Source organism: Serinus canaria, chromosome 12, assembly GCF_022539315.1.
Source record: "Serinus canaria isolate serCan28SL12 chromosome 12, serCan2020, whole genome shotgun sequence".
In the NCBI taxonomy this organism is placed as follows: domain Eukaryota; kingdom Metazoa; phylum Chordata; class Aves; order Passeriformes; family Fringillidae; genus Serinus; species Serinus canaria.
This window is the reverse complement of record NC_066326.1, coordinates 12,401,504-12,426,383: the sequence shown is the minus strand read 5'-3', so window position 1 is coordinate 12,426,383 and position 24,880 is coordinate 12,401,504. Positions and strand designations below refer to the sequence as shown.

The window sequence follows — 24,880 nt, the reverse complement described above, 5'->3', positions numbered from 1 at the left end:
CAGTCCCTTCTGATTTAACAGCCACCCCCAGACGCAGGGATGTTTACGTTTACCCTTTGTTTAAACTACAAAGCACAAGCACCAACAGTGGTGTGAAAAGCTCCAGAGGTGCAGGGTAAAACACCTCAGCTGTAATTGACTGAAGCTCCCAGTCCTTGTTTTGCTACCATTGTTTTGCTGCCCATCTGCTCTCTGCAGCTCTTAACACTGGGATTCTATTTTTTATTGACGGGTGGGAGGGTGGGTGGTGTGAATCACAAGAAACAAGGGATAGAGACACAAATTCCAAAACACTGCATGTCCCTGCTCAGTTTTTTGGTTCTCAGCTTCCCCGTACCATAATGACCTTCCCAGGACACAGATATTTCTAAGAACATGGCAAGCTTTTGGTTTTCCAGGGAAATATTTCCTAACTTTTCAGTCCTTGCAGGTATGCAGGTGTCTTGTATGCTAAATTCTGCATCCTAGTCTGTATTCATCATACCTTCCATCCTGCAATTGTTATTCACTTGCCTTTTATTCCCTTCGCAATAAGAATTCTCATTTATCAATGCAAGCCTGCATTTATAAGCTCCAGTATTTTGTGGAGGATTATTCTAAGGCACTTGCTAAATCAGGCAAACAGTACTTTTCATTTAATGACTATTAAAGAAAAACAACAACAATCACATGTCTTGAATTTTTACTAAAATAGTCTCCTTTAGGGAAAAATAATAAAACGTAAAAGTACACAAAATTATTCAGGATTACTTGAAAGTTATGCCTAATTATTAGCACAGTTATGCTTTACTTTTGTCAGCATTTACCTAACTTGGATGACAAAATAATTTACAGAAACACAGTTATAGACTGAATTATCCTTTGAGAAGGTAGAACTTAAAAATAAGCATGACTTAAGAAAACCTAAAAGTTTTCCAGGAAAAATCTGAAAAACTAGACTTTTTCTGTCATTCCTATACTGTCAGCATTTACAAATTCTTTGGAACAAAAAGCTGTTCAGCTGGTAATATATATATTAAACACGTATTAAATACTACATTCCTTTTAGTAAAATAACCTAAGAACTGAAAATTTAGTAAAAGGAAATTGACCGAGTTTATAGTTTGACCTGTAAATTTCTCTATTTTCACATTAAGTATGCTTAAAAATAGTCTGGCATTTACAATTATGTCATACTTTTAATTTTAAGATGCATTTATAACTCTTAATGGTTTAGAAACCAACAGAGATACTACCACACGATGGAGTACTTTCAATTTAATTCAATAAGGCTACTCCCATGAATGTTACTAAACACGGGGCTTGCACATTTGCAAGATAAAGCTATATTTTTCTTTTTTGCTACAAAGCTTCCATTCTCTGTAAAAAGGCAACAAAATAGTCACAGGATCAGCTATTAAGACTACCTATGCAGCCTCCAGCAGTTTCTTAGAAAGTACTTAAATACGGGGATATTTAGCAAGCCTAAATATCCATTCTGCAGTTTACATTTATTTGATTCTAGAATAGCAATATGCCTACTCAAACTGCAAATCAAGAAGCACATTTGTGCATTCAGCATGCTTTGACACCATCACAATGTAAAAACCTGTAGAACATCCCTCCTCTGTTGTCTTTGCCCAGATACAAGAGGATGCACGTTTCAGTACCATGCCAAAGAAAAACTGGCTGTGCTTCAGCCACATCAGATCAAAGCTGTCCAAGGAACTTACAGGCTCTGTAAGCAATGCAAGTGATTTAGCAGATTAGCTTTCAATTCATCATAGAATCAGAATCCTGGAACCATTAGAAGACATTGCACCTCAGGAATTGCCTTTTTATTTATTTATTTATTCCCCAAAAGAGTTGAAGAGTTCCCCAAGCACTTGGTGGCCAGCTCGTAATTTCACAGCACAGCCCAATCTGCCCCCTTTGGGCTCACACTCAGCTAAGCACAATCACACCAGTTCACAAGTGCAATTTATACAAGTCCTTACAGGCATCTGATTTAACATTTGAAGTTGATGACAGATGTTATTGTAACTGTTTCCTTAAGGAAAAACAAATGCTTTGAGCAGATTTCAAATGAGGTCTATAAATGAAAGCTGAGGTACATCATGACTGCCAAGACTTAGCCATCAAAAATAAACTTGCTGTACACAGCAAACTGTCTTCCAGAGAAGCCCCTGAGAGTACCCATTTCTTCCACTATTATTGGACATAGGTAAACAAAAAGAACTGTGCTTTATTTACCAGGTCATATTTGCCCACTAATCTGAACTGTTCAAAGAACATCAATGGTAAGAACTGCATTTCAGCAATATATTTTGTGGAAAAGAATGCACTGCAGAAAGCTGGTTAAGTCAAAAGCCTCACCATCACAGAAATAACACAGACCTGCGCTGTTTTATAAAGTAATTAAATAATTCAGACACCGCATGTGCCAAGAGATAATGAAATATATATCTAAGCAGATCACCAGTAAATTAATTTTACCGACCATGAAAAGTGTTTAGATAACAACACTGAAAACTGAAGGGGCAGCAGCAAAATTTCTAACAGACTCAACTCATATCTGACAACAAAAAATCAGTTCCTGAGAATTCAAGTACTGTGGCCTCCAAGTCCTGCAATGAAACAATCCAAACATACCAAACAGTGTAACCACAACTACAGACATGTTAAACCTCCCTAAGGAATTGGAATGAAGTGACCAAGATGTGCTTTGTAAACCTCTCAATGTATGGAGAAGATTATGTCCCATTAGTCAGCATCCCAAGTGATCTGAGTCGTTCCCTTGGAGGGAAACTGCCCCACACATTACCAATGCTCTGTGCAAAATTCAGAAATGGCAGAGATTTGTTACATTTCTTTCACTTCCTTCAAAATAAATTGCACATTATACCCAAATAAGCAATCACTACAGACAATGTTTCAATGTTTTCTCCAGTGCCTTCCCTTCCCAACTCCACAGAACTTCCTGAAACTACAGTATATCATTTTTACACAAACCTATACAATTTATATTTATATATACACACTACTTCCATCAATCCTTTTATGCCATTCAATGTCCCATGTAATTTCTCACACAATGAGAGTTTAGCATTAAATCACTTTGAAAATCTCCCCATTTTCAATTGTTGTAGAATTTAGCTGCTAGATTCTACATCTGCACAGTGACTTCAGTTAGAGAAATAGGATAATGAGCATGAGAAACAGTGGGAAGTAGTTAAAAAAAAAAAACCACATACAGTATTTGCTGCAAGTGGGGTATTCTAACCAAATAAAAAGTACATTGATCATTAAAGAAGCCACATGGTAACTAGCCTGTAACATTTCCAGTGAATGCCAGTCTGCAAGACTGTCTTAGAATGAGATTTTAAGATAATCGAGAAAGCAAGTATCACCTTTCAAAAACCTAATATTAAAATTCACAGAAATGCTCTGGTTTTGCTAAACATCCAAAATGTTAGACTCCCACACATCCAATCACAACCTGAAACTGACATACACCCCAAACTCTTAGACACATTCTTCTGCTTTCCTAAAAGCACAGACATTCCAGCTCTACATACCTCCTTCATTATTCTCATTTTAAAGGAACAGCACATCACCGGCCCATTGCAGTCTAAATTTCTAATATCATGAAGGAATTCCAAGTTTCTGTAAACAGAAATGGTGTAGCAGTAATGAAGCCTTATCCAGAGAAGTGCAAAAATATTTTTGCTCCTCCTCTCTCCTTTGGCAGAGCTCAGCACCTGACAGACAGGTGAAAGGAGATGTGGCTCCTAGCTGTTGCCATTACCCCAAAACAAGACCTGGCTCCTTAAGATATTCCAAAGCTGGGAATCTAAAAGCCACCATCACTAAATTAATCATAAGAATCCCCGAAATCAACTGCCAAGAAAGCAACAACAAAATTTTAATTCCACAATGCTAATTCATCAGACACCCACATTTTGTCATACAAACATTGGATATCCATGCTTAGAAAAGTCCTTGGACCCCCACAAGTTGTGGAGTAGTCAGCTGCTGCTTTCTCAAGGAAACAGGTTGGGGGGTTTTTTTGCATCTTACATACAAGCAGTAACAAACCAACATCAGTCTATTTCACTTGATTACAGAAAGACTGTAAGAGATGGTTTCTTTCTATAAACTACTTTACATCTTTAAAAATTGAATAAAACCAAAATACTCCAGAACAACATTTAACTGATGATTCTACTGATATGCCTTTATATTTTCTTAGTGTCAAAGTATCACTCAGAAGAAGCAGCACTACACAGTTCATTTTCAGAATTTAGTTTCAACTATGACCCTGAGAAAGAAATTTACAAAGTCATTTTACTTTCAAATAGCTCTTACCCTTTTGCCAGCACTTAACAGAAAATATAAGCTAGTGTTAGTGTTGCAAAATAGAAGTAAATTGAGGAAAGCTCATCATTGCTAAGTACATAAGAGATCATTCAAAAACTAAGTCTTAAGTCACAAAAATATTTTAACAAATCCTAAACCAAATAAATAAAATATCACAGATAAGAGGGGTCACATAATAATTTTAAAAAAAATCAATATCAGAGTAATTTCTTAGGTGGATCTAACTAAGATCTTTCACATATATATATCCCAAGAATTAAAAACTAAATTAAACAGATGATAACAAATGCATCATAGTGGATAAAAATATAATAAACACCCTAAGAGATACAGGTGGGGGAACATATGTGGTCTTTGGAAGCGATACACAGGCTGGTTGCCTCACCCTCTTTGAGGGGTGAACAACCCACTCTTTTTTCTTAGTCATCCTTCAAAGGTCAGTAACAATCATCTTTCTAAAGCAAAAGAAAAAAATATCACCTTGAGCATGCTTATACAAAAACACATGCTGAAAAGATAATTCTCTAAGTATCACATATATTTGACATTCTAAAAGGGTTGAATGTGTTCTTTTGGTATTTGGCTGCTAAGAATAAGGCCCACACCTTTCTACAACCTTCAGAGCAGGCAAGGAGCAGCAGGAGGGACCGGCATGGATGCTGGATCTCACACTACCATCCACCTGAATTTGACTAGCAGTAGATCAGAGGAGTTGAAGAATCACCCACAGGATAAGAGGCAGCAAGATGGGTCTTCTCCAAATGCTGGCAAACCACAAGAGCAAGGATAATGAGAATAACAAGGCACCCAAACACTAACCAAGAAATTTCACAGTTCTTGAGTATCTACCCTGGGTGTGCTCATAAACACAGCATGGGGTTTCCCATAGCTCAGAAGTGCAGTTTCAACCTGAGCTGGACAGCCATAAACCCCAGGGACTGCCCTTATCTTATTGTTTCCTTCACTCGCTGGACAGAAAGCCTCTCCTTCTTCCCAGATTCCTCTAGGAAAAGTGAAAATGCTAACTCACCTTGATGCCTTTTAAAATAATTTTACACAGAGCTTTAAAACAAAAATAACAGCAGTAAAAACGCTTTCTTTAAGGTGCTGAGGAGATGTGGAGGCACTTTCACACACAGCCCTTAACACAATCACCCACACAGCCAAGGCTTGGACCGCAAGTTTCTTCCCTCAAGAAACTAAGAAATCTTTTCCCACAGAAACATACTCCTTAAGGGACCTGGATATACCATTACACACTCTGCACGTGCAGAAACAGACCCTTTAAAAAAAAGGGCCCTTTGCCTCCTTCTGCTGGGGTAAAGGAATTAACAGGGAATGCACTGCTCCAGCACACAACCGTGAGAGGACTGCGGCTGAGGGGTTGTTTTACGGCTGGTGTTGGCTTCACCTGAGCCATGGGGACAGTCCGAGGAAATCGCCCCGGCAGAGGGATTGGTTTGGGGTCCCCATGGGGACGTGCAGCCCTGACAGCGCCGCTGCGCCGAGCCGGCCCGGGAGGGCTCCCTCAGCCCCGCTGCCGAGCAGGAGGCTGGGAGGGCAGGGCCCGATGTTGCCCCGGCACCGGGCTGGGGAAGGGCCGCAGGAGGGCTCTCCCCGCGCCCCCATCCAGGCCGTGGAGCTCTGCCATTGCCGGGGGAGGGAGGAACGGAGGAAGGGAGGAGGGCGGCAGCGCATCTCCCCTCAGGGCAGGGCGGCGGGGCTGACGCGGGGGATGCGCTCCGTCCTCGACTCGGCGACGGGGAAACCGAGTGCCAGGGGCGAAGTGACTTGATGGAGAGGAACCTCCCTCCCTTCCCCGCCCTCCGAGGAGGGGGAGCCGGAGCGGGGCCTGCGCCCGGCGCGGCTGCAGGGAAGGGGCCGCGTTCGAGGCGGCCGCCCTGGACACGCACGTGCGGCTGGAGGTCCAGGGATGGGAATAAACACAAATCCCGAACGACAACAGCTAACTGAAACCACTGATTTAGAAAGCCGACCAGAAAACTAACCCTGGCAAGTAGGATTTGCCCTCCCCTTGGCTGCACTTATTGGCCGCGCTCGTGTGCAACGAGCTCGTGTCTGCCAATGCCAGTGGTCGGCCGGCGTGTCCATCACGAGGGGAAGAGCAATTCGCCGCTAAGGGAATAGATTCCCATCCATCCATCCATCACAAGGCTTAGCAGGTAGCCGCCTAGAAATCAATCACACACTAATAAAAAAAAAATCCTTCTCCATCAAATTACTACTGTAGTGCTCCCAGAAAAAGATCTATGTATCCTTGGTGAACATAGGCGTGGACTTCATCACATTCATCACTTGTCCAGCCTAAAATGATCTTTTCTTAAAAAAAAATAAACCCCAGCATCATAAATGAGGGACCTCAGTAAGTATTCATTAATTATATAACTGAAAAATAATACCCTATTAGCGTCTGTTTCCATTTGCCAGCCACTAGAAGGGAGCAGAAATCTCTCACCTTTATTCCTGACACGGTTTTTAAAACACCAAACATTATCCATTATTTAGGTATAAAGCTAGTCATTTCCAAAACCCATCAATTCTATTCCAGAAAACTTTAACAACAACAACAATATTTTTAAACACTAGGCACCCAAAAAAAAAAAATTAAAAAACATATTAAAAAATAGAGTCCTATGGCTGCTTTTAATAGAAATTGCAAGAGAGGTTTCTGGTTGACGATTCTGTAGGGAGAGGCACTCTGTTACCAGAATAAGATGTGTACTTGGTCCCATTTATTACAATGTATTTCCAAAGCAATATAAAAAGCCTATTCTGCAAATTCATCTCCAGATTCAGCTACCAGACAGTTGTACAAAGCACTATCCAGCATTTCCTTAATCACAGTAAATTTACAGTCATGCATCCCAGCCATATTCTTGTTCAAGCTTCTCACCTTTCAAATCATTGCATCTGCCTTTCGTCCTCACATGGATTTTACAACATCACGTTTAGCTGGCATCCCATTTGCGCGGAGGAGGGAGGCAGCAGGGAGAGCGGGAGCCGCGGAATACCTGCGAGGGGCTGAAGAGAAGGAACCTGCTGCAGTCGGGGGAGGCTCGCGTGCCCCTGTCCCTCGTCTTTCCGTCCCTCAGCGAGTCTCCCTCAGTCAGCTGCGAGCCCGGCTGTCTGGGTTGCCAGTCCCTGACTCAACATTCCCAGCATTCCCGAGGAGCCCGGGCTCCAGCGGCGCGGCTCGGAGCCGCCGGGGGCAGCAGCAGCAGCAGCAGCAGCAGCAGCCGCACACGCACCGCAGCCCGTGATCCCTGCGAGCGTCTGTCTCTGTCCATTCATCGCCAGCCCGCGGGTTCCAGTCCCCACCCAGCCAACGGCTGCGAGCGTGTTACTCACTGGGAAACAGCCTAAAAATACACCTAGGTCTGCGTAAAACTGCAGAGGATAGATTGCTTTCTCACCCCTGTTCACCGAAGGCCAGAAATGTTCAAAGGCAGGTGCTTCAGAGCATGATGTCTAAAAATCCATTGCTGTATGCATGTATTTACATAAACAGAACAAACCCAGAAATCTGAATCTGTGCTCGGGCTTCAGTGTAAAAGAAATTAAGATGACATCTATATTTATTTGTGTTTTTTTCAAAAAGCAGAATGCAGGGGGAAAAAACTAACAGATTAGCTGCTACACGAAGCCTGAAAGCCTTTTCCATGAGAAAACTGCATTAAAAATTATTCCTGAGATTTTACTGCTTTTTATTAACAGCAGTGAAAGAAACTTCTATAAACATCACTGGCATCCTAAGAACAGAGGGTTTTTTTCCTCTTCTCAATTCTTTTTACTTTTATTGCTTTGCATACAATTATTAGTGACCACCTCCAGTCTTCAGCTTCAATGCACCTTCATACCTTACCCTACACAAAATTTTACAAACATATTTTATCTGTCTCCTCTTGATCTCATTGCCATAACAATGATTCTAAGAAAAATTTCAGATTTGTAGTTGCTTTAATATAATCTGTATTTTATTTCTCTCTTGCCCACATAGTCATCTATAAATGCCACTATTAAACAGCATTGAGAACAACTTTTATGGAATTACTGTTAAAAACTATGTCAAATCAAATTGATTTCAACCAATCATGTTTAAAATTAGCATAATCTCTTTATTGCTGTATCTGAATTATCCAAAGCCAGTTGAAATAATTGGCTGTCACAGGTATTTATTTGGAGATGCTAGAATGTCATTCCTAGCAGGAGCATAGCAGGTTTGTATTTCCCCAAGAAAGGGACACACTCTTACAGTACCCACCTAATTTAAATATAATAGAGGACAAATACTTTTTCTGAGTTCAAAGTAATGGAATAACCCTGACTAAAATGCAGACTTCAATTGCTTTTAAACCTGCCTAATTATTTGAAGACATTTCTGTTCAAATACTTTCAAAACCATGAAAAATGTGGACAGAGAAAATCTGTTCCTGACGAAATTGACAAGAAGGGACATAGTTTTGTATACAAATAATTTCACTTGATCTGAAAAGCAAACAAAGTATTCCTCAAGAGTTAGCAAGTCTGCATCTGTAAAAAATGGCTAAGCACTACAAAATGTGGGTCATTACACTGAATGCTTCAGAGGACGAGAAGTGTCCATTTTCAGCTTAGCCCTTAATTTGGATTCAGTGTGAAATAAGAAGCTCTTCCAGACCTGTCTCAATATTGCTAAATCCAATTCTGTCTCAGTACTGTTAATGATTACCGGACTTTTGTTCTATGTGGTGTCAGCTGCTGACAGTTTTTTAAACAATATGTCACACCATTCCTGTCTATATGAAAAGACAAGGAACATCAGGTTCTGCCTTATCTTTTTTGTGACTCATTCACTTGCAAAGACTGAAGGCCTTGTGATAGCCAGCAAAAGCCAGAAGTGTCCTGACAGAGGACCAGTAGCTTGAGAATCTTCTTTCCAAGGAATAATCACTGTGGGAAGACAGAGAGCTACCATAAGGCTGCAACAACACTGCAATGAATTAAGCTTGCTGCCATTGAATAAACTTGATAGCAGAGTTCATCACAGCCCAACTCAGAGCTGCAGACCCTCTGCAGGGCACTGCCAGCACTACCAGTGCCAAAGAACAGAATATACCCACCATGGATAAGACCATTGGAGAGCTTTGTGTGAAAAAAATATTTTGCCAAATTGTACTCAAAAAGACTTGTTAGAAAAATGTGCCATTCAAGAGAAGGAGAGGAAAAGTAATCAGAATTTTACAGCTAATCTACTTATTGTATTAGAAACAACATCCATGCAAAGAACCTCAGGGTCACATAATCCAAACCCTTCAATAATATTCATTCCTTATGTTCAAGGCCATGCTGGAATCCAAATCCAAAGGGTAGGATAATAACAATTGTGTCCTTAAGGCTGAATTCTTTGCAGCTGATGAAAGTTCTCATTTCAGTCTAATCACAGGACCATCTGTGTTGTCCTCAGTGCCATGATGCAAGTGGGTGCCATTAAGCACAAAAAGAGCCAGCTCATATAAGTAAACTATTTCTTTTTTTTTTTTTTTTTTATTGTAAGAGGTTCCCATTAACTACTAGACATATCTTTCAACCAACTGTTAGAGGAAAGCAGTCTGTTGTAAAACTTAAACCACTATTTATATTATAAGGTGCCATGTGATGCAGTGTCTAATGTTTGCACTTGTCAACAGTTTCCATCTTCAAATAGATTTTTGGCTAGCAGACTTCAGTTTATTTGTTTTCTACCTTAAAAATGCAGTATATTCACAGTTCTTTCTGCTTTCACGTCAGGAGCTGTGGAAACCCCAGTGAAATTAATCATTTCTTTGGGTTTTTTATTTCAATTAGCCCACATTAAGGCCCTAACCAAGTAAAATAAATATGAAATACAGATTTTCAAGTCTCTTCCTTCATCTATGCTATACTGATTTTGGAAGCAGAAGAGTATAAAACATACTTATTACAACTATTCTGTTTACTTATTTAAAGTATAAATAATTCAAAATAACATAATGTAGAATGTTACTTATTCTCTTCAATTCCTGTGCATCTCTCCATCCTTCCCAATTCTTTCTTCTCACCTATGGTACTAAGACTTTAGCAGCAGCTAGCTCCCTTTCATGTTTTGCTGAAAATGGATATTGTTTAGTGCCTAATTTCTTTGAAAACAGAAATACAAATAGAAGCTTGGTCCCTGCTGCATAATTCCTAGCAAGCAACTGCAGGTGTGTGCTTTAAAAACCCAGGAAAATGTATTGCAGCTTTAATCATTGAACCTGGCCCCACCCTATTCCTCTGTGCTTCCCTAGTGCTACTTGATCTACACTGAAATTTACAGAACTCAGAAACCCACAAAATATTGCCTTTACCATGACGTCGTGATCAGATTTCAAGTAAGCACCGGACCCAAAAGAAACAAAAAGCTCCAAACACACAAAGTAATTGAAATAAAATTCAGTTTCCTGTTGATTTCAGAATGAGGCCCTATCAGTCAAGTCCACAGAGATGGTGCATTCATCAGTCATTAACTATGGACTGTTCTTTCCTCTTTGTCAGTTTCTATACTCACCTACAAATACCTGCCAAACTGAATCACAAAGTTTCCACTACATGTTAAGCTTTTGTTTTGCTTTCTTCATGACATATCACCCAAGACTGCTATTGTAGTTTTAAAATTTATTAGTATAATTTATTTATTATTCATTTACATGATCACATGATTTCCAAAGGATGGAAAAATGTTACTTGAATATACCTGAACACATAGGAGGCCACTGAGAAATTCATTATAATGTATTAAAATGCAAAAACAAACAAGGAAAATACACTATTTTGTAATTACATAATTTAGCAGTTTATGGTGTACTGCACAGCCTATATCTATTCAGGATAGAAATAGAACTACTCTGGCAGATACTATTAACATCATAGTTAGAAATAGAGCAAAAATACTAAAATAATTTAATAGAAAAAATACCCATCTCACAGAAGATCTCCTGCTTCCACATCTCAAAACAGGGCTATTAATAGGCTTTTGCACCAACTCTACAACATATTTCAGAGAGTTAAAAATATTTCTTGGGAAAACTCAAACTCCAGGAATTTCTAACAGTATGTAGCAGAGACAGCTAAAACATCTTGAATTAGGTTTAACATTTTAAATTTTATCAATGACCCTTTATTTTCATGGTTGGAAACAGTATCACTGCTCCCACTATTGCACACATGGATATGCACAGTGTCTGTTACAGACAAGTGCTGCTAAATGAGCACTGACTAGCAAATTCTCAGATGCTGCTTTGGGGTTTTTTTAATCATTTCAGAGCTAATATCCAACTGACTTTTCAGTAAGAAAGCTTTCAAATGCCAACCTCACTCCTGAAAAGTAAATCTAGATACCAAAATTTTACTTGCAAGTGTCAACATGAGGCACTTCATCTGAAGGCAGCTGAGGTTCTCCTCTCAATTCTCAAGCTGCAAAAAACACATCTCCTTTCCTACTTATGATCTCAACCTATACAGCAAACCTGGCAGGTACAAACACGGGGATTGGAGGACTACTCACCCCTACCCATCACCTTTTCCAGTAGAAGCACAGGGCAGTTTTCAGTGACGGAACCTTTTATTGGCAGCACAATCTCCTCCAATTTTAAATAGCTGTGTAATGAGGCCTGAGGCACTGCCTTAATCCCATGCACATGGTGGGAGGGGAGGACTGGGGCAGGAACAAAACTACCTGAGCTGGGGGAGCTAAACTTTGTCCACCACAGCAGTCCCCAATGGAAGCAGATTTCTGCAGTGAGGATGGCCCTGTTAGATCAACCAAATTCAGGAATAATGTGAAAATAATGAAACCAGTTGTCCTGTATGGCTGCTTTGAAAGTGACACTGAGCCTACAGCTGCTTCCCTCTTTCCTGCTCCTTGTGGATTCTGTCGAGGAGCTGCGTGTCCAACTGAAGAACAAGAAATACAAAACACCTGAGCATGGATGGCAACTCCAGCTGCCACAAAGGTTCATTATTAGCTGATAACTGACATTACATAGCAGGTGTGAGCTTCACACTACTGTTAGATTTATAATAAGGTGACTTGATAGTATTCCATCTGTTACTCTATATAGACACACTGAGATGGTTTCTAGACCGTTTTGAGAGGGTAACACATTATATCCACTTTATAACACTTCACAGGATTACACAAAGTATATTTATGGAGAATTAAATTGGATTTATTTTATATATTAATTTAAACAATTTACAACATGGTTTTATAGGTGCTTTTACACATACAGTAATACTCCTTTGCATGCAAACATGAAAAAACCTCCACAAATTCTGCAGTAAAAAAAAAAATCTATGATACAAAGGTTCAGGTTATCTCAATCTTGAAATCTTCTTCACTACAAAGTCCCAGAGTCTTTAAGAAGAAAACACTTTTCCTGCTTCTGTGGTTCATCCAAAACTTTTGTGGTGGTATGCAAAAAACCCAATCTAGAGAACACAAGAACATTAGATTTCTACCTTGACTAACGTTGGGGTTTTTTTAATGTACAACCTAAGGCTAGACAAGGAATCCTACATTTCAGTAACCAGACAGTTGTCACTTACTCCATAATCTTCACTGAAGTAACCTTAACTTTGTTTTCCCATTTTTCTCACAACAGGATCTCGTAACCATTGGATATCCATTTTGTCACTGAGATTGTCAGTGCTGTGACACAGGATAACAAATAGCACAAACAATTCTGACTACTTCATTTAAGTTCTGGTCTTTAAAACTGAAGAAAGATAAAATATAGGCTTTAAAATAAAGGCTTTAAAACATCCTTTTATCAGTATTTCTATGTCAGTCATCTACTAGCCTGACTTTGTGAAATATCAGGACTTCTCCCACATTTGAGCAAAACTTGGCCACTACTTGAGGATCTGACTTCAAGAGCTTATGTCCCCATATTGTACCAGTTCTAGAACTAAAAAGAGATGTTTGTCTTTTTCTCATGTATTTTATCACTTAGAACCAGCCCTGTAAACCATATGAATGTAAGTACATGTAATTAAATTTTTGTAGAACAACTCTATGGTATGAAGAAGAAATGGCTTAGCATTACCTTGATTTATGCCTCTGGACTCTCTCAACTCCCAGAATAGCATATTCCCAGGAAGAATTCCAGTTGAGAATATGCACAAACTTATGCACAAACTTAGTTTCCAAAACATGCTTGAGAACTGGGCTAGAGGGAGTTTGTCCAGTCCAAAACATGTTTTTTTAACAATTCAACAGTTCAGTTTCTGTGCCAAGAAGTGTTTCCTGAACCTGTTTAATTTACTAGCAGAGATGTAACTGTAGGTCAAGTTCCTTCTCTCTGATTATTGGATGATTATCTGACTACAAAAGCATCTAATGAATAAGTTCCCTCAGACCTGAAATGTGCCTTTAAAGAAAGCCTATTCAGTACTGATGATTGCAGATGAAGCACTTTCCTTAGGGGAGGCTTTAGATCCAGGACCCAACTTGGCAGTGCATTTTTGCATTCCTCCCCTGAGAGTTTCTGCTTTCTTCATTGCTCCTATCCCACTTTTATATCCTATTCCACTCATAAAGTTTGGATTATCTTTCTAACTAAGAGCAATCTGTGACTTCAGTGATAGAAACACAATCACACATTGTAACAGAACTTATTTATATACCAATAATGGAGGTCAACATTAAATTCAACTGATTACTTTTTATTTCTTTATTAAGCTATATAGAAAAATAAATGAGAAGACTCATAAGTTAAAATAAAAAGGGAGAAATACTTTTAATAGTCAGCTTGAAATTATATAACATTTCCTACAACTGGGTATGAAATGGCTGCTAAAGTACAGGAATTCCTCCCTGCCAGTCTGGCACTTCTATTTCTTGTGGGCTGCAGGAGTCAGCGTGTGCAGATCGTGAGCATGACTGTGCCTGAGGTGTAACTGTGCCATGGGGGATAAGGTGGCTCTCATAATAAACTTCTTGCAAATTCAAGGATTTTTTTTGCAACCACTTCATCAAGTATTGCTTAGAGAAAAAAAAAAAAAAATCTAAGAGTGATTATTACTAATTTGGTTTGTCCATTTTTGTGAACTTTCTCACTCTTTAGTTGACTTTATTGGGAGAGTCCAATTGAAACATGACAAACAAACTAAAACACCACAGGAAAGTGTCAAACTTTAAGCTAGAAATAAATAATAATTTGGGGGGTTTGTTTCCAATCAATTCTGGTTATGGATTAACAATACCATAGCCACTTTCATTTCCCCATAATTTTTCTGTCCATTTAGACATAATCTTGGGAAGCAAACTTACTTGAATCGGCTGAAAAATTATACACCTGAAAACACAGGAAGAAAAATGAAAACTATAAACAATTGTTACTCTATCCTTCACTCACCTTTAAGGGTGAAGAAATATAGGTGCTCCTGTCAATGCATTGGTATTGAGGATTCTTTTGGCAGTTGTGAAAAGAACCAGAAGAAAACCATAATCTATGCTGAAGCAATACAGAAATGATGAGAAGCAGATTTAGAACTCCCAGAAAAAGCCAGGCAATAGAAACAAATAGAAGTATTGGTAAAACTTTTTTTTGTTAAATTACAAGCTAGAAGAAGCAATGCAATGCAAAATTTCACTACATTTATCAGCCACAGAGAAGGTAAGAGAAAAGCAATGGAAAACCTCAAAAATATAGCTTATTTCCATTTTTTGCTCCTTCAGGATGTCAGACACCTATATACAAGTGAAGTATTGACTCTAAACCAAAAGATTTTTCATGTTGGGGAAAGCAGTATTTTGCCATGCAGTACTGAATTTATTCTGAAATCTTCAGGGCAATCAGAAAGCAAATATGTATAGCACAAGAGAGACAGGCAAACCATATTTTACAGCAGCAGCCACTGTGAAGGGAAGGATAAATGCATTAATCACTTGAATACAGCTCAGTTTAAAAGATTTTTAAAAACCATGAACGATCAGACTACAATACAGAGCATGATTTCTTGATCCCTGAGCAAACTGTGGTGCTACTTCTGTGTGAGAGCTGTATATGACCATCTTTAACATGAATTAAGAACCAGAGAGACCTTGGGATAAAACAGGAGGCAGAAGTAACAGCAGCAGTACTTTAAATAATATTTCTCTGCATCTTATTTACACTTACTTAAATTTCTCTGCTCCTTATTTAAATGTATTTTCAATTTTCAAATATATATTTTTATTTCCTGCATTAAGTCTTTTTTAATACCTTGACCATGCAGCCATGAAGAGGGGTACGTTTGAAAATTACTAGAAATATTTTGCAGCTACAGCAATTGGTCTAAGAAAACATATTACCTCTCCGCACAAACCTTATCTCACTGGAAATATTTTGTCTGCTTCTTTCATGCAGCTAATTGGATTCATGGTTTTGGTGTTAAGGTTCAGTTGCAATTGCAGGATCCTAAACATTTCCATGGCCTGTGCTTGAAAGACAGAAGGGTTGATATAGAAATAAAAGGTAATGTCAACTACTTTAGTTTTTAATGAGAAGAAAAGTGGGGAATATGGGAGCATAACTAGAGAAAACTAAGTGTTTTGGAAGTTGACAGTTGCTTAATTTACAATAGTTTACAATTCTATTAATTGAGTGAAATAACACTTCTGTGGTATCATTACAGAGCAGAGATTATGGTGATTCACAATGTATTATAAGGAACACAAGTGAAGAAAGAAGATCAGGCTTATGAAGGATTTAGTTTGGTACAGCAGCAGGTACTCAGGAGTGTAAGGTGAGTTCAGGTTGTGAGCACATAAACCCCTTAGATCTCCACAACCTCGTACAGTGCCTGCCCAGCACAGCCATTATTGAACTTTCTTGTCATACCTGCTAACACAAAAGGTTGGTAGGCAAGAAATATTCTGGTTGCACTTTTTCTTGCAGGGCTGCTACCTGCAATTAATTTTCATGAGCTCTCTGTAAAACAGATTAGGCTGACCAAAGGCTCTGAGTCTTGGTTTCAGGCCCTTCTCAGACCCTGCTTGCACTATAGCACAGGTTTTCTTTTTCTTGCCAAGCTACTTTCTTTGCTTCTGAAGAAGGTGTAGGTTGTTGAGTTTTTTACAGTTCTCTTCTTCCTCCCAATTTTTTTTATAAACACAACCCAACAGCAAAGGCAGCTGTGGAACTGAAGGATAGTGTCTGACAGGTAGCTCCTGGTGAGACAAAGCCAGCAGGGGTATAAAAGCCCAAAAGCATGCCTTTGAAAGAAGAGTCATGTTACTAAATATTGAGAAGTGATTCTCTTAAGATAATACTTGCAATCAGCACTCAGCATGTGCAGCAGTCACGTCTGCAAGACAAAATTGGCTGCTTCAGAGAGTTCAGCAAAAAGCAGACGGTTGGGGTACTGCAGTTCTCCTACACTGAGTTATTAAAAGGCAAATCCTGTATGCTACTGAAGCTCGAACTGGGGTGTTCCAAAATCATGCAGTTCTGATATAGAACAGAAAATATTCAAGATCTGCATATTGCCATTTGAAATTTAGGCTGTGGTCACCAAACCCACCCATGTAATCAGCGTGGATCTTAGAGATGCTTTTGGCAGAGCAGCTGGGAGTGTAGAACGCTTTCAGAGGTGTAGAAATGACTAAGACACAAGTAGAGGAAAAAACCTAAGGAAAATATGAATAAGAGAGGTGGGGGAAAGATCAGACTAAAGAATTAGAATTTTTATTTGTAGAAGAAAAAAACTCCATGTTGCAATGCAGTTATGGACTAGATACCAGAAGAATTAGCGGAAGTTAATGAGTTACTGATTAAGTGCTTTTTATTGGCCCAGGTGCAGCAGTGGTCAGCACCTCAAGAACAGGGATGAGGATGCCTACATCAATGACTTCTGGCAGTGAGATTTTGATGGAATTTAGGATACAGTATTATCCCTGAGACTGCAATTTTCTTCTTACTGTAGAACCCAAGGTGGACCAGTATCCCTAAATTTGCACAGTTCTTGTACTCAAAAACCAGATTGTTTCCTAGTACTATTCTGGCACTATAAGTGCTATTTTTTATTGCAGAAACATAAACTAAAGATTCATTTGTTTTACTCAATCTCTCAACATGATATCCCCCTTTTCAGAAGACATGGTCTTTTCACGGTCTGAAGAGAAGCTATCAAAAAACCCATAAATTGTCAAAACATTATTTTCATTTTTATATGCTGTTCCTTCTCCTGCTCTCCTGATGCAATCATATTTTATACGAACATAGTAAGGAAATTTCTGAGCTATTTTTATCTTTCCCAAGTTATTTATTTGCAGTTTCAACTGGTTTGTTAGTCATAATTTGAGTAAGCATATATCTAAATTGTTGTTTATATTAAATACATATCTCTCTAGGAAAAAGGAACAATTATTATCTTTGAAGTGCTGACATACACTTGACTGGATAAATTTACAGTAGATCAAATAGCATTTTTAAATCCTAAATAAATGCTTGTGTAATTTTAGTTAAAAATTCCATTTGTGTCAAATTAAAGACTCATTAAAGGCTACAGAGCATCTATATGTTATATACAATAACAGACATTTGGCTTTGTCATCAGAGGAAAAAGTATGTATTTACTGATAAGCCTGAGTCATATTTTAGTGACCAGAATGGTATTTTATTACCATTCTGGTCACTCAGTTGTTTCCAGACATCCTTTGGGCAATCTGTTATTATTCAGAGGTGCTGTGTCCTAAGGACAGTAGAGTGCAGCTGTGCTTTTTCTTAGTTATTTTGTGATAAGCATTAGAGACCAGAATTTAGCAACTCTAAGAACAAAAATGGCCTCTTGTAACAGGGGCACTCCTGCCAAGTGAAATCCATGGTCCCACAGCTTTTGTCACATGCAGCCTGTTGGTTGTTTAGTTTGTAAATACAAACACTGCATAAATCAGGAACATTTTCAATCTAAACAGGGATAAAGTATGACAGATGGCTGTAGAACACAGATGGAAGGAGGGAAGAGAAAGTCTTCATTGCTGTATCATATTTATTAGGAAGACAGTAATAGATGTTTCTGTAGCACCTGTATTTTGAGCTTGGAACTCTCATAAATCAGTTCCTCACAAATTGCTCAGCAGCTTCAGCCCTTTAAGCAGTCAACAGTCCCACTGCCCCTATTTTTCTCCCTTTTTTAAATTTTGCATGACATAAAGTTCTAATTGTCACAGACATCATCTTCTTTTTATTCACCAAACCAAGAGTTAAATGTGTAAGCATTTTACGATCTCCCAAGGGGCCTTAAAATTTAATCCCATGGTGGTGTTCTTTGGCTTATTCAAACTTCACAGGTACAGAAAGGTCATTCAGAAAGATCTCAAGTGTTCTATGTTGTTGATTTCTTTAGCATGAGAAAAGAAAACACAGTAACTCCTTTTTTTTAAGGAAAGAGGCGGAAGTAAAAAAGACACAGGCAACAGGTCCCATCTATATATTATCTCTCTCTCTCTCTCTGTATATATATATATATATATATATATATATATATATATATATATATATATATATATATATATATATATATATATACACACAGAAAGGGAGAGATCATTCAGACAACCACCCCTCCTATACTGCAGCTATCAGGGGTGATATGTATACAGCAAGTTCTGTGTAAGGAATCCCTTTCAAAGAAGGTTTTATGCAAAGCTTCACTCCTTCAATTTGCCAATTATTTAAATCATTTATAAAATATTATCTATCATACACATGAGGAGCCATGTAGACTTTCTAATACTATTATTTTCAGTATTTTACTTCTCCCTGAGACTGAACAAAAGAATTCATTTACCTTGAAAAAAATTAAATTACAATTTTTCAAAAGCCACATTGCATAACGCCACGTAGCCATAGAGATGAGATGAAACTGCATTTTTCTGTGTTACTGGAAACAAGAGCAGTGTACATGCTATGAAAGGGAGATGCCATTTAGAGCATAATCTAACATATTTGAAGAAAAACCTTACCAAAGTCTATATTAATACTGGTCTTTTTTGCAAAAGGAAAAGTGAAGTAGGGAGGGAAGAGGTTACACCCCCATCATCCAGGAACAGCAAGCAGTGTGTTTGAGCTCCTGGCCATAGGGCAGTTTCACAGGCTATCTTTGGAAATTCCATTGGGGCATTTCGGACAGGACAGTAGCAGCACACAGTATATCTAGCTCTGTAATTTAACTCCCAAAATATAAGTCAAAAAGCACTCTCAGACATACAATTGGCTAAGAATAATCTTCCAAAATTTCAGGGAAAATATTTGTAATCACTGTTAGAAACATAAATGGTCATTCCTGTGTCAGTGTGCAGCCTCTAACTTGCAGCTTTCCAGATACAGATTCCTTTTCTGAAACATTCATTGGTCTGGCAATAATCCTTTTAGATCCCAGGTATTTCCAATGTAGTGTACATAAAAGTGACAGAATTCAGGCCATTCTTATGATTATGATCCAATAACGTCTGCTTCTGAATTACCCATGTTGTGAAAGCATACTCACTTAAAAACCCAGGTATGACACAGCACTACAGAACTCCCTTTCAGAAACTGCTAACTTTTTATAACCCATAAAGATTTGTCCAAGTATGAAGCAATTACTTGTAGATACTGGAATAATGGCTGGCAAATTTCATTTGTTCCAGAACATAATACAGCAGCACTATCAGATGTGCACTTGCAGGACAGAAAAGGAACTTCCTGGAGAAGGAACTCCAGCCTGACCTGAGCTCCAGTAAGACCATGATGGTTCCATGTCACACTTGTCATCACCACGTTCAGGCTTGTCCTGTAGTAGCCAGATAAGTGTTTTTTCTTCAAAGAGAATGTCAAATTATATCTGGAAATGATTGTTTTGCAGAAGCACAGAACATTTTTGAAAGTTTGGCACAACAGTTTTATCTCCTTTTCTTAATAAAGCTCCTTTGCCTATTCAGAAAGAATATCCTGAATTACTGGTGTCCCAATCTCTTTCTATTCAAGCTTATCTAATTCAACAGTGTGAAGCTTTCAGAATGAGCAGAAAAGAAATACAGTAAATACTTATATTTTTGGGTAAGTATGCTTATAAAAACTCCATATATTTATATATATTTAATATATGTATGCCTGTGTATACACACCCCCACATATATACAGCTTTCATTGTAAAAACAAAACAGTTGGCAGAGCTTACTCATGAAGTGGGATTGAATCACAAACCGTTCAAGAGATCCAGGCTGATTTCCCAATTTTCTGCAAAACAATTAGTGCCAGATATAATTAACATTCTCTTCAAAGTCTGATAAGGACTACAACTAAATTAATTTACATGCTCAGAAATTCTAAAGCACTAATGAAAATGATAATACTCAGAGAGTAGCATTTGTTGAGATTTATTTAAATTATTTTGAAATATATCCAAGATCAAACCTAACTTGGTTTAAGAATCAAGTTACAGTTAAAGAAAACTTGACAAAATGGGACACTCATACAAAAGATGACAGAAAGCATTACATTAGCTTAGGTCATTCTTTCCTTTTTCTTTAAATCTCTATTATGCCGCATTTTCTGTTTCAGCTATACCTAAGGTTTGGACAGGTTAAAAACAAGTCATAAGCATAAAAGCAAAATATTTCCAATTCTAAAAGCCTTTTTCTATTGTTAAATTTAACAGGCAGGATGATTCAGCATAGTTGATGGTTTTTAACCAAATCAATTTCTGCAATTATTTATTCTACTCAGAGATGAATCTGCAATAATTTTGGTTATCTTTTTCGTGCATGATTTAGGCAGTCAAAGATCTCCATAGGCTCATTTTTGCCTGTGGCCCATGGATGTATTTCCCTACATTTATCAGACAAATAAACTTTAATGTAGATTGGTGATCTCAAAAAAACTTTTCAATACACAAAATAGTCCCATATTCCCTAAACATCACATTAATTATTTATCTAAGTCATGTTACAATAAAGTGTAATATTTGTACTTACTACACCTTCACTGACCACTTTAACATGTACAGCATTTCTGTAGTTGCCTCCCAGTCAGAAATTTGAAAAAAGCATGTAAACATTCATTTTTGAAGAAAAAATATTTGTCTGTACATACTGTCAGGGCTCCATTTATTTCCTGCACAAAAATAAGCCCCTTTATACCCACCCTCACTTCCCAGTTTGGTAGAGCTCTGCAACTCAGTGCCGAGTCCACCCTAAAATCCCTGGAAAATTTGGCTTTAGAAGTTGAACACAAGAAGCCCCAGGAGCTCAGAACATACCTTTCACTTTTCAGATATGATCCATTACAGTGTGAACACATGGTTTTACTTTCCTTCAGGGCTTCTTCTGAGCAGTCCCTTTGCCCAAGTTCTAACAATCAGAATGGTTCAGACTGAATAAGTTCAATCTTAGCCCAAGAAGACAAACAATATAATACAAAGTGATGGAAATATAATTACTAGCATTCATTTGCCAAAGCTATAATTTTCTTTTTTATTTCTGCAGCTGGTTTAAGTTTGATTGCTTCAGTGCTTTCTCCTAGAATATCCTCTGCATAATGATTTGTCCAAGCTCTGATGAACATTTCTTATTGAATGGATATAGCTGTTTTTATCTTAGGAGTTTTGAATTTATGGACATTTTGTTTTTAAGGTAAGTTGCACTTCAAAAGTGTATGTATACAAAAGAAGAATAAAGGAGAGGGAAGTTATAAGATTTGATCAAGTGCTTGCCCAGAACAATTCAGTGGCTTGACCCATTTTTTGTATGCAGAGGACTTTTAACTTTCTCCCTCTTTTCTCCACTCCTTTGGTCTCTTAAGACAACAGTCTTAAATTTTAAACTATAATATAGTTTTACTTTATTAGTATTTGATTTACCGCAATTTTTCCTGGTTTCATGAAAATCATTAATATTTCATAACAATAACAAAAAAACATAATTACTAGTTCAATTATTTGGTTATTTTCTGCTGTTGTGCTAAGGTTCTTGTTGTCTTTCACTTATCTTTCACTGCTTTATGTTCCAATCCACACTGATTGATTTCTTGGGAGGACAGTTTCTTCAATCCTCATATTGGACATTTATTTTATACCTGCTGTGAGATATTAATTTTATAACATTAAATGTTTCTATGTAATAAAATCTCGTCCGTTCACATGGGCCAGTTACTGTGCATGAAGCTGAAGAACTCACCAGTGCCAATCTGATGTCTCTGTCCAAAATAAGGCTCCTTCAAGAAAAGTAGTAGACGATTTGACAGCCTGGTGGAACTTTATGAAGAGGAAAAATGGGAGAGGAAAAAAAATCAGGCTTATTAACCTGGAGCAAAAACTCTGAGCTGTCAAAGGCTAATCCTGAGACGCTTGCCATGTCTTAATTAAACACAACATGGGCTGGTAAAACACAGAGAACCAACCTCAACTCCCTGCTGTACAGTGAATTTCTGCCTAGACATCAAAGACTATTTTGAATTTTCTGCAGCTTGCAAATTGTACTGAGCAGTTGTCAGATTTCTGCATAATGCATTTCAGTCAAGACTGCAGAAGAGACTCATTTGTAAGTATTTTGCAGGAGATACTTTCCTGACAAAAATGAAATGTTAAGTGGTAATCCTTGCTTTTATAGTGTTTAATTATAAACTACATCAAAATATATTTTTAGGGGTACAAAAAAATTATACATTGTTCCAAAGGAACACTTGTCCATCCCCACTTAGTAAGATGATCATTTGTAATTCAATTTTTTAAAAAATCCAAAGTTGACACTACATATTAGCATTATATAAATGGCACTCTAATCTCTCATTACCAGAAAATACTGCTATTTTGGTGCAAAATTTATTCTTTCCCAACACCTGTTGAAAAATATACTTGTAAGGAACATGACAACTTCATGTTTTGACAGTCACTCTGTATTACAGTAAAGGACCATGAGGTTTTGTTTCTTTGCTAGTAAGAATGCAGAAAGAAAACTTGTAAAAATCTGCAGCCCCTCAGGTTCTTAACTTAGACTGCAATACATTCTTTTCTTGATAGCCTTTTGCCTTACCAAGTTCCAGTTCTACACTTGATACCACTTCTGTCATAACTCTACATAGAAATCCTTTTCCGTAACATAAATGTTGAAAGTTTTTGTGAAGGATTTGAGAAATATTTTTTCAGTTAAAACTTCCATGTGAAGAAACAGTACAGGAATTGGCTGTGAGAACTATGGCTATGTGCAATTTGAAAGTGCTGTGCACAAACTGATCTGCAGCTACTACACCTGTCCTTTTGAAGCAGGCTTGCTTTAAAAAGTGAGTAACCTTTTTGGGAAAGATCCAGTTATGTCATCTCTGAATAATTCCTACAAAGGTGAGTGCAAGGTTACCATTCTTAGGTGTGCATGATACCCAAATACACAAAATACTTCACAAATACTTATGGCAAATGCTGTAGAGCCCAAGCAGCCAATTGAAGGATTTATCTCAAGTGGAAGTTAAGATTTCTTGTTCTGATATGGTGCAACTCCACTGGAACAACAGCCATTTTTACCACTCATCCATCTGACTGCAGCCCAATCAAAGCCATGGATTTGTATGTTATTGAAAGAAAAGACTGCTGCAGGTTTCAATTTGCATAAATTTGGCTTGTTTACTCCCAAGTGTCTCCTCCCAGTTTAATGATGCAGTTAGAACATACTTTCTTTACATTCCTTATGTGCTTCTTGGTGGTCTAAACTGTGCATATTTGAGAATATAAAAGTATTAACACTTCACAGAACTAGTTATGCAAACACAATGCCCATGTACACAATCTCAAGCACAGCTATCATTCAAATCCATCTGTATGAAAGAAGGAAATGTGCCAAACCCCACACTGAGAACAAAAGTATGGTATGGATGGCCTGCACATTTCTTGGCCTCAAAGGCAGATTTTAGAAACTAAATTCCTCTGTTACAGAGAAATGTATTTTAGAAATATTCTAGTGTTCATAAACTTCTCAGTATGTAGTAATCTATGATATCAGGTATAAAGACTAATTCCCTGTTTGGAATTATAGTTTAGAATCAGAACACACAGTCCTGTATCAACTGGAGTATCAAAAGGCAAACTATTTTCTTTAAAGAAAGATTTCTTTTTCATTTCAACACTCAGTTTATTTGGCACACAGATCACACGTTCATTCCATTAATCATCAAGTGCCTGCTGGCTAAAGATTAACACCATCTCATGCTAGCATTTGATTGCATTCAGTTGATAGTTACTCTTCATGGTGTTGCTTTTGCAGGAAGCAATCAAGGAAACAAGTCTAAAAATTTCCATTTGCATTATCTAAAATGTATAGCAAGGCCAAAACTGTTTAGGTTTCCCATTTAACTCCAGAAGCCCTGAAAGCTACATATGAATTTGAAACTTTAAGGACAGTTCTGATTTCCTTTACTGCAGTGGCTGAGTACAGAAATTACATACAAGTATTAAGAGGAAGGATAAATATTTCTGCCCATCATTGTAAGGTACAAGGATACACTTTCTA

The 24,880-nt window shown here is 37.8% G+C and overlaps 1 protein-coding gene and 1 long non-coding RNA gene across 2 annotated transcripts in view; both read right to left on the bottom strand.

Annotated features, from left to right (window-relative positions):
- Positions 1 to 7,388, bottom strand: part of ERC2 (ELKS/RAB6-interacting/CAST family member 2) — a 275,802-nt gene extending 268,414 nt beyond the window's left edge. Inside the window, 1 exon segment of the mRNA XM_050979490.1 lies at positions 7,274 to 7,388. The gene's annotated coding sequence lies outside the window, so the exon portion shown is untranslated.
- A 5,246-nt stretch (positions 7,389 to 12,634) lies between these two features.
- LOC127060071 (uncharacterized) overlaps positions 12,635 to 24,880 on the bottom strand; it is a 27,771-nt gene continuing 15,525 nt past the window's right edge. The window contains exons 3-8 of the long non-coding RNA XR_007778622.1: positions 21,643 to 22,635; positions 20,563 to 20,621; positions 20,112 to 20,226; positions 15,727 to 15,835; positions 14,775 to 14,873; positions 12,635 to 12,846 (exon numbers count right to left, since the gene is read on the bottom strand). This is a non-coding gene — a long non-coding RNA (uncharacterized LOC127060071). The remainder of the gene's footprint in view (positions 12,847 to 14,774; positions 14,874 to 15,726; positions 15,836 to 20,111; positions 20,227 to 20,562; positions 20,622 to 21,642; positions 22,636 to 24,880) is intronic.